At 44.9% G+C, this 9,365-nt stretch overlaps 1 long non-coding RNA gene across 1 annotated transcript in view; it reads left to right on the top strand.

Moving 5' to 3' along the window:
- The first annotated feature begins 758 nt into the window (after positions 1-758).
- The window catches only part of LOC135981580 (uncharacterized), a 116,162-nt gene continuing 107,555 nt past the window's right edge, over positions 759-9,365 (top strand). Inside the window, exons 1-2 of the long non-coding RNA XR_010598662.1 lie at positions 759-886; positions 1,014-1,101. This is a non-coding gene — a long non-coding RNA (uncharacterized LOC135981580). The remainder of the gene's footprint in view (positions 887-1,013; positions 1,102-9,365) is intronic.

Here is a 9,365-nt window from a genome sequence, read left to right as displayed (position 1 = left end):
ATGGGTTGAGCTTCCCCATCCTGGAGAAAGCAGGTAACCCAGCGGGCAGGGTGCACTAGAGTTCCCCAGCCCACAGAAGCTATGGGTGTGTTACAGCTCTTAGCTCAGGCTGTGACAACTTGTGCTTTTAATTCTGGAGGTCACCAGTAGCTGTCCCCCAACATTCTAACTGGGGGCCCCCTGCCAACTTCCTTTCCCTCAAGCTCCATAATGAGCACACTGCAGGATTGGGGCCTCAGGCTGTGGCAAGCCCCGTGTCCTGGGCGCTTGAGGTGAGGGTGCAGAAAACCTACTAATTTGTTTAACAACACTCCCCCCCTCAAACTCAATAGGGAGGCAAACTATTCTGGGGCACTCCAGTGTAAATGCTAGTACTGTACTCTATTCCTGGGAAATATGCTGTATACATGAAGAGCCAAGCAGAGTGTTTGGCTGGTATCATTTGAAAGGAGGTCTGGGGGTGTCTGAAGGCCTTTTAGAGCAGCTAAAGGGTATCCACTGCTAGGATTGTTCTTTCTTTTTTTCTGTACCTTACATCTGGTGCATCCCAAAAGCAAACAAATTGATCCTTAAATGCATTGTGTTTCTGAGATAACATCTCTGGGGGGAATGGTTTAGCATTGCCCAGAGGAGGGTGAGTTCTGTGAGAAGGGGGGGGGAAACTGTTTGGTGACAGAATTTTACCAAGCAGCTATGGGGATCCTCTGTCCAGCCCCTCACTGCTAATAGCACAGAACTGCCTCCACCTGTGCGAGTGCCACAGCTGGTCATGTTAGCTGATATGGGTGGCCAGCAGGCTCTAGGAGCGAAGCAGCTAGGAGAGGAGGCTTGGGTGAAATTACAGGATTTGTGATCTTTTACTGGTGGGGTTGGTCTCTTGAGAGAGGTGAATACAATTTTATTGTTTTGGGTATTCAGCGGAGTTAGAGGGGGCTGGGATTGCTCTCAGCTGCAGGAAGAGCACTTTCTCACTGGGGCGCATTGGCATGACACTGCTATCCTTTCCTCTTCAGGGGTTACCTACCGGATCCCAGGTTGGCTGTTGTCTGGAGGGAGCAAAGGATTCTCTAGGGACTCTGACCTCGTGGGAGCAAGTGACTGGTAGGAACTGTTTTCATATATGAATATCTGTGGTCTTACTGTCTCTGTAGATCAGCCTGCTGCTGTGGGGCAGAGACGGTGCCTTCTCCACTGAGAAATGTTTCTTACCCAGGGTTAATCAGCTGAGCCCTGCCCTTGCTATGAGCTCTGTGTGCGCAGTCTGCTGAGCCTGCCCGGACCCCTATTGAAGTCAATGGGGAAGCGTATGGGATTGGGGGAGTCTATCTGTGTGGAGCTTGTTGCAGAGTTGGGCCTAGGTTTGTTCTTAGGTGTGTGCTTGTGTTATGTTCCTTGTCTAAAACATACAGGCTGGTCAGGCTTCATAGAGCAAGCCCCACTCTCCCAGGTAAAGGGACTGAACTGCACCAATGCAAAATAAAGGACTGAGTTATTCTAACCTTGGTCTGATGGATCCACTCCAGTAGTTCTAAACTCTTTCTAGACGTAAAACACACATGGATTTGAAGGACAAAAGTTCTCCATAGAAAGACCTGCTCAATGTATCTACCCCCATCCAAAACAGTGATTCAGGGCCACACCAGAATCACCGTGCTGGGGCTGCTGTGTTGCTGTGACATGGCTCTGATCCTGCAGATTTGGAAGTCAAGGGGAGGATGTGTGTAAATCTTTGCAGGATCAGGCCCTGTGTTTGTATCAGTGCTTGACAATATGGTGGGACCTAGGGAGGATGGGGAATGGTGCTGTGTGGGGTTCTGGTTGTGGTTGCCAGCTAAGGACACTTCTTTGCTTTCGGTAACTTTCAGACAAAGCTACTCCTTTGCTGTTTGCCCTCTGCTGAGTCAAACTTACTTTAATATGGACGTGTTGTATATTACTGGAGTGTTACGCACGTGGATTTTAAAGCAGAAGTACTTGCCTCCTATCCCAACGCTGAGAAGGGATGTTCCAGGGCAGCTTGGCATAAATTTAAGTCTCCAAATGGCCAAAGCCATGGTGCTTCAGTTCCTGGGCAGCATGACATGTATCGGATGAAGTGGGCTGTAGCCCACGCAAGCTTATGCTCAAATAAATTTGTTAGTCTCTAAGGTACCACAAGTACTCCTGTTCTTTATGCTTTGAAGCATGGCTCATTGGTGCAGTGCAGCTGTGGAATATCTCCTTTTCTTTATTCTCTGAACCGCCGCCGATTACGTAAGGGCAGGGCCATTCTCTGAAGAATGGTGCAAAGGCTACTAGGAAGGTTAGAGTCTCAAATGATGCACTGACGATTATAGGAGCAAAGGGCTGTAATGAATGTGGCCATTCTATGCTGCCGTGTGTGATTCTTCTTGGGGGACAGGCAATTGGTAGGAATAAAATCAGTTTCCAAGCCAGTGTTTTACTAGCTGGTAAAAGGTGCTTTTGTACAACACCCCCTACCTCCTTCCTGGTATTTCTGGTGTTCTCTGTTTTGGATAAAGTGGGGGAACCACTTTATTGAAGGGGTGTGACTGTGAGCATCACTCATACTACAATGCATTCAATGAAATTTGGGCCACTACAAATAGACACATGGGCATCAGCCCTTTCAATTATCCTAATCTCTTGACAGAGCTGGGTGTCTAACTTGACAGTTCTGGGCAGGCACTGCTACCTTCACATCGGCACTGCATTGGAATGTAAACTGGGAGATGCTGTGGCATGTCTTTACTGCATCCAGTGCAGTGTAGCCCAGCTGGGGAAAGGCTCTGAACAGCGCCCAGGGTTTGATTGGGACCCTCAATACAGCCCCTTTAAAAGTTGAACAGAATGTGGTATATTGCATGGAGGAGGCTTTTCAGGCTGGGAAGACTCGAACTTGGTGCCTGTATGAAAAAGGGATCTTAACTGACTCCACTGCCGTTCGTTTTTCACCAGCCTCTCAGCAAAGTTGTCTCCCAGGCCCTTTTGTGACTGCTGCTGGAAATGTGCTGTTAATCATGCTTCTGACCTGAGACTCATAAGGAGGCTTGTTTCAAACTGAAATCACCTCTCTGATTTACGTAGCAAGGAGTTAATGTTCTAGTCCGCTGTCCACTCCGTTGTCGTCCTCCTCTACCGGGGATGACACAGAGATGGCTGTTAGTCTTTGACCCCGGGCAGGAATCCGAGCCTATCTTAATTAAAGAGACAAAATGCTACCCAGTGTAACAGTCACAGTGCTGCTGCTCCTGGCCACTGTGCTCTGTGGCACTGGGCACCAGAGGAGCTGGTCTGGTGCCACGGCTGCTTTAAAATTGAAGTGTGCCACATTCTCCTGTTGCTCATTTGCTTCACTGTTGAAATTCTGCTCGACTTCAGTCTCCGGTTGGTAGGGAGAATGGGGGCGTGCTGTTGCTTGCTGAGAGTTTCCTAGCCCTATACTAGGCAGAGTAAGGTAGACCAGAAGTGAAGGGATTGTGAGGTGCTGGCTGGCATAGCAAGTACAGAAATGAATCTGGCTGACTAATCCCAATGCATGTCAGAAGCACCGTTGGGGAGTGGTTATGTGGTACCTACCCATGCACCTGCTTGTCCAGGTGGAATGCCACAAAGAAGAGGGCAATTCCTCTATCCAGTCACACCTACACAATGCCTTGCTCTCTGGTTAGTGCAAGATTTAAGAGCTGAATACATGCTACTTGTGGGAGGAGACTGCTTGGCCCAGAGTCCTTCATGTGAAGTATTGGTCCTTTGTGACAATGTGCAATATTAAAAATGCCCCATGCATCAAGTGTGGTTGAGACGTGTGTGTTATATCATTTACAGTTAACCTAAATGAAAATTTTATATGGTAGCTTGTGAAATGGCTAATGCACCATAGACAAAGCATAATGTCTTGTTGTTTTAAAATACTTTGTTTCATGGTATTTTTAGGCATAGGGCCCCCTAAATAATTTACCACTGTATGTACCTTCAGTCACAGCTCAGCTGAGGCTTAAGATGTCTGGATCTTGTGATCAATGAGAGAGAGAAAAATGAATCACAGCTCTAGTGAAGTGGCTGTCCCAAAATGTCATGAAAGAAAGCCAGGTGAGGTCTGTGCAAATCTTCCTTGTTTGAGGATGTTATCAAAATCTCAGCAGCTGGTGAGTCTCTTTGGAGGAACTGAATCTGATGTTTAAATTGCTGTGTGTAGTTGAATAAATCTCTCTTCTATGTACTTGGTAAACAAGGGCCAAATTCAGTAACCCCTCTGCTTGGCTTGTGTACACAGCAAAGACACATGGCGTTAGGGGGGATAAAGGGATGGAGGGGGGACAATTTGCATAGAAGGTGGAGAGATTTTAGCCATTCTCCCCACTAAAATAACATGTTACAAGGCAAACTCTGCATGCGCACACACAGCTTAGCTCAGAAGCCTTAATTGCAACAAGAGCTTTTTTTTTTTTTTTTTTTAAATAGAGTTGTGAAACTGGTTGGCAAAATCTAACCAGCTGTTTTGGGTTTGGATCAGGTTCATTTTTTATTTTTTTTCTTAAAGCAAAACAAAACAAAAACTTCAGGCCCTTTGAATAAATGGCTTTAGTTTTCTCCCATCTTTTCAAGTTTCTCTAGCTGCCTTCGTCTCTCTTGCAGGCTTCAGAGACACTTTCCCAATACACCCACCTCCCTTTCCTAACTGGAAAAATACTTTCTGAAATACTTTTGAAACTTTCTGTACTGCTCTTTTGGGAGGGCTTTTGTTCCCTTCCCTGGATGCTGTAAGCACAGAGCTGTCTGCCTTGCTGTCTGAGAGGGCACTTTGAGTTAGAGCTGCTGGCAGCATTGCTTGAATTCAAAGGCTCCTGAGGCAGAAGGCGGCCTTTACAAAGAGTTAGTGCGGATGTAGTCCAGTTTGCTTCCTTACTGGAGACAGGCAGCTGGTGGAGAAATGCCTGGTGCCTTTTGAGGGGCAGGGGGAATGGGTATCCTCATGTCGGGATGTGTCTGAACTTTCCTAGTCTAGAAAGGAATGATTATCGAGTGGTTACAGTGTCAAACCTGTCTCCCAAGCCCCAGACTTATTCCCTGTGGGATCCTGGGCAAGCCACATAGTCTCTCTGTGCCTCAGTTCCCCATCTGTACAACGGGGATATTAGCACTGCCTTACCTCACAGGGGAGGAGTGGAGGATAAATACATTAAAGTCTGTGGGAAACTTTGGCGCTGTAGTGAACACATTCAGCAACACCAAAATGCTCTCTCCTATTCCAGTCTAGGGATTCTGTGATTGCTGTTAATCAGCTGTTTGTTCCAATATTTTGCAGTACATGTGGATGAGGCTGACAGCCCCATGCATCTTGCTTGCAGTGCCAATCTGCATGAGCGCCCTTAGAATACTTATGATCTGTTTTCATTTAGCTGGAGTGATTTTTTTTTTTCCTCTAGTTCATGCTATTTTCCCGAAAGGGGCTGAAATCTAATAGAGCAAGACAATCATCAGTATGAAATATTTCCTACATAAAACATGCAGCAGCTAGTCTCAGCCTGAGATCTAGCTGAATGAGGTTTGGCTGACACAGACTGAAAGGAGTTGACACATCTCTATAGGCTGTTTACTGATGACATCTTTTCCTAAGCCACAGTTATAAGGCAAAAGAGGGCACAAAATGAAACTTACCAAGGAGCTTTATTATGGGAATAAAGCTTCAATTTCAGAGGACCTTGACTCTCTACTTACATGGCAGGAAAGGTGGCCCTGCCAAAGCTGTTGTGACACGGAGAAGTTGGCTGGGGGTGAAGCAATGCCAGCAAATCCTGGGCAAATAAAACAAGGGATACTGATGGCTGGATTTTTTTCAAAAGGTGCTGATCATCTGCAGCACCCATTCACTCCAGTGAGATATGTAGGGTGCTCAGCGGCTCTGCAAATCGAGCTGTTAGCATCTGGCACACTAAAGAAACTCAGGCAGAAATTCTTTAAGAACAACATAGGAACAGCCATACTGGGTCAGACTAAAGGTCCCTCTAGCCCAGTATCCTGTCTTCCAGCAGTGGCCGGTGCCAGGTGCCCCAGAGGGAATGAACAGAACAGGGAATCATCAAGTGATCCATCCCCCATTGCCCATTCCCGGCTTCTGGCAAACAGAGGCTAGGGACACCATCCCTGCCCATCCTGGCTAATAGTCATTGGTGGACCAATCCTCCATGAACTTATCTAGCTCTTTTTTTTAAGCCTGGTATAGTCTTGGCCTTCGCAACGTCCTCTCAAAAGGAGTTCCACAGGTTAACCGTGCTTTGTATGAAGAAATACATCCTTTTGTTTGTTTAAACCTGCTGCCTGTTAATTTCCTTTTGTGACCCCTAGTTCTTGTGTTATGAAAAGGAGTAAATAACACTTCCTTATTTACTTTCTCCACACTAGTCATGATTTTATAGATCTCTATCATATCCTCCCTGAGTCATCTCTTTTCCAAGCTGAAAAGTGCCAGTCTTATTAATCTCTCCTCATACGGAAGCTATTCCATATCCCAAATCATATATAATTTGTTTCCCTTTTCTGTACCTTTTCCAATTCCAATGTATCTTTTTTGAGATGGGGTGACCACATCTGCATGTAGTATTCAAGATGTGGGCGTACCATGGATTTATATAGCGGCAATATGATATTTTCTGTCTTATTATCTATCCCTTTCTTAATGATTCCCAACATTCTGTTTGCTTTTTTGACTGCCGCTGCACATTGAGTGGGTGTTTTCAGAGATCTATCCACAGTGACTCCAAGATCTCGTGGGATTATGTTTTCCAATGTGCATTACTTTGCATTTCTCAACATTAAATTTCATCTGCCATTTGTTGGCCAGCCACCCAGTTTTCTAAGGTCCCTTTGTATCTCTTTACCGTCAGCATTGGAATTAACTATCTTGAGTAGTTTTCTCTCATCGTCAAATTTTGCCACCTCACTGTTTACCCCTTTTCCAGATCATTTATGAATATGTTGAATAGGTCTGGTCCCAGTACAGATCCTTGGGGGACACCACTATTTACCTCTCTCCATTCTGAAAACTGACCATTTATTCCTACCCTTTGTTTCCTATCTTTTAACCAGTTACCAAACCAGGAGAGGACCTTCCCTCTTATCTTTGCACAGAGAATATTCCACGTAATGATTCTGTCTATCACAGGCTACGTTAGGGTCAGCTGGTACAAAGCGCCATTCGCAGAAGCCATCCCAATGGGCCAGAGGTGGATGCTCTGCATTCCCATTCAGGCTGTGACCTCCTTTCAGTAGATCGGCTTCAAGGGGGAGATCAGTTGAGTTCTAAACCCAGCAGGTGGCAGGCAGGGCTTTGGTGGTAGAAGGGGGCTGGAATTCTCAGGCCTCTGCCAGGGGTGCAGGAGACATTTTTAAGGAGAAGGAGAAATATTCTAGGGTAAAACTGACCTCCATTGCAGGGAGCAAGCCTGCAAGGGGTCTCTTTCCGGCCTGAAAGTTCCCCTGTAGCAGGGCACTACAATCTTAAACTCTCACTCAGCTGTGAAATCACCACCCTTTGCTGCAGTGCAAGTCTCAAAGCCAAAGGAGAGCAGCTACCTGCTCTTACGCTGTGACTGTCAGTGACGATGGGCAGGGTGACCCGGTATGAGCTGGTACAGAATGTCGGAGGGGAAGGCCCCAGAGGAGATATAGTAGATAGAATAAGGAGGAAAATTGCACTAGGGCATCTGTCCTACCAATATATATGCAGAGTTCCATCCTTACCAACGTGTGACAAGAATAACTTGGGGTTTTATAGTTATCTTACTAAGATCTTAATGCTTATTTAATCAATGCAGTGAAGACTGGAGGGATGGTGTAAGTGCATTCGGGTGCTTAATGGACCGTTTTTAAACTAATACCAGACTCCCTGACAACTAGTTGATTGTTCTAGCTTCTTCCCACATGGTAGTCTCATTTCTCTTTGTCATCATCCACTGTCCTCTCTCAGGACAGTTTTGAAAGACTTGAGCATAATTCTAGTGACTCAATAATTACAGTGTTTGTAAGCCGGCAAAGGCTGTGAGTAATTATGGCCCAGTTGCAGATGTAACATCTATTTACACAGACTTAGAGTAGGTAATTCACTAGATAAAATTGTCCATCAGCAGCACATAATGAAATACAGAGCAACAAGGAAACCTCTGATTTCAGACTGGATTGCTGCTAGTACCAGCACAAGTACGGGGTCTAGTCTGACAGACTTGACCTGGAGGTTTACCCTGGAAGAATGTTGTCCTTTGGTGATAGATTGCCCTGATTAATTGGAACACAAGCATGGAAGATACTGCTTCCATGATCAGCCTCTTCTTGACCAAGGAATTTCTGTGTGTGTGTGTGTGTGTGTGTGTGTGTGTGTGTAATATATATAAAATATGAAATGGTTAAATTTTTTTTTCTGTTCATTTTTTAAATTCATGCCATGAATGATCCCTAAATGCATTTGCACGGCTTGGAATCAAGCAGCTTTTCACCCTCAATAACAAAACAAAACCAAGCTACTGCTGCCATCTGGTGATTGAATAAGAAAAGGCTGCAAAGTTCTATTTGCACGGAGGAAGTGCCACAGGTATCCCTGAATCAGATTTGCAGCTTGAAACACAAAGCACTTAAAAAAAAAAAAAAAAAAAAAAAAAAAAAAATGGAATGGTAAATGCTGTTTTGATGTGGCTTTATGCAAGACCGACTGAATTACCCACTGTTTATGATTGAATTAAGATTAAGGTGATTATTCTTTAACAATCTCTAATACAGTGGTTTACATTAGTTTGATATCTGCTTTTTACCTTTTTAAGTAGCTAGTTGTGAGTAATTTACTTAGAAAAACTGCCTGATTTACAGCTTTACCAGGAAACAGGCTAATCCAGCCTGAACAAAGCACTAGGCTATGTACTGTAGGGAGCTATCCTCCTCTGGGACTGGGTGATCTAATAGGCATCTTCCATCTCAGTTGTCCTTGATGAGGCTTTATTAATATTGCTTGAAAGCAGGTGCTAAACTAGACAAATTACTTTAGCAATTACACCGGATTTCCTTATTAGTTGTAATTAGTGTACAATGAACACCGCAGTGCTGTAATAGCCATCTTCTGAAAGTAATGTGAACAGCACATCTGTACAGAATACCCACAAGAGAAATATCTTCCTAGCCTGTGTCCTAAGAATTTCAAAAACAAAATGAGAAACTAAGTATCCTAACGGGGAGGTAGGGGGAATTCCCTCATTACAGCCACAGATCAGCTAAATTAAATGGCCCCCACAGAGAACTGTCCTGCTTTTTGCCACTTTCTCCTAAATCCTGCGTGCATGCTCACAAATCTAGACAACACCACAAAAGATAAAGCTGGC

The sequence above is a fragment of the Chrysemys picta genome, chromosome 2 (assembly GCF_011386835.1).
Source record: "Chrysemys picta bellii isolate R12L10 chromosome 2, ASM1138683v2, whole genome shotgun sequence".
Lineage (NCBI taxonomy): Eukaryota > Metazoa > Chordata > Testudines > Emydidae > Chrysemys > Chrysemys picta.
This window is presented reverse-complemented; position numbering and strand designations above follow the sequence as displayed.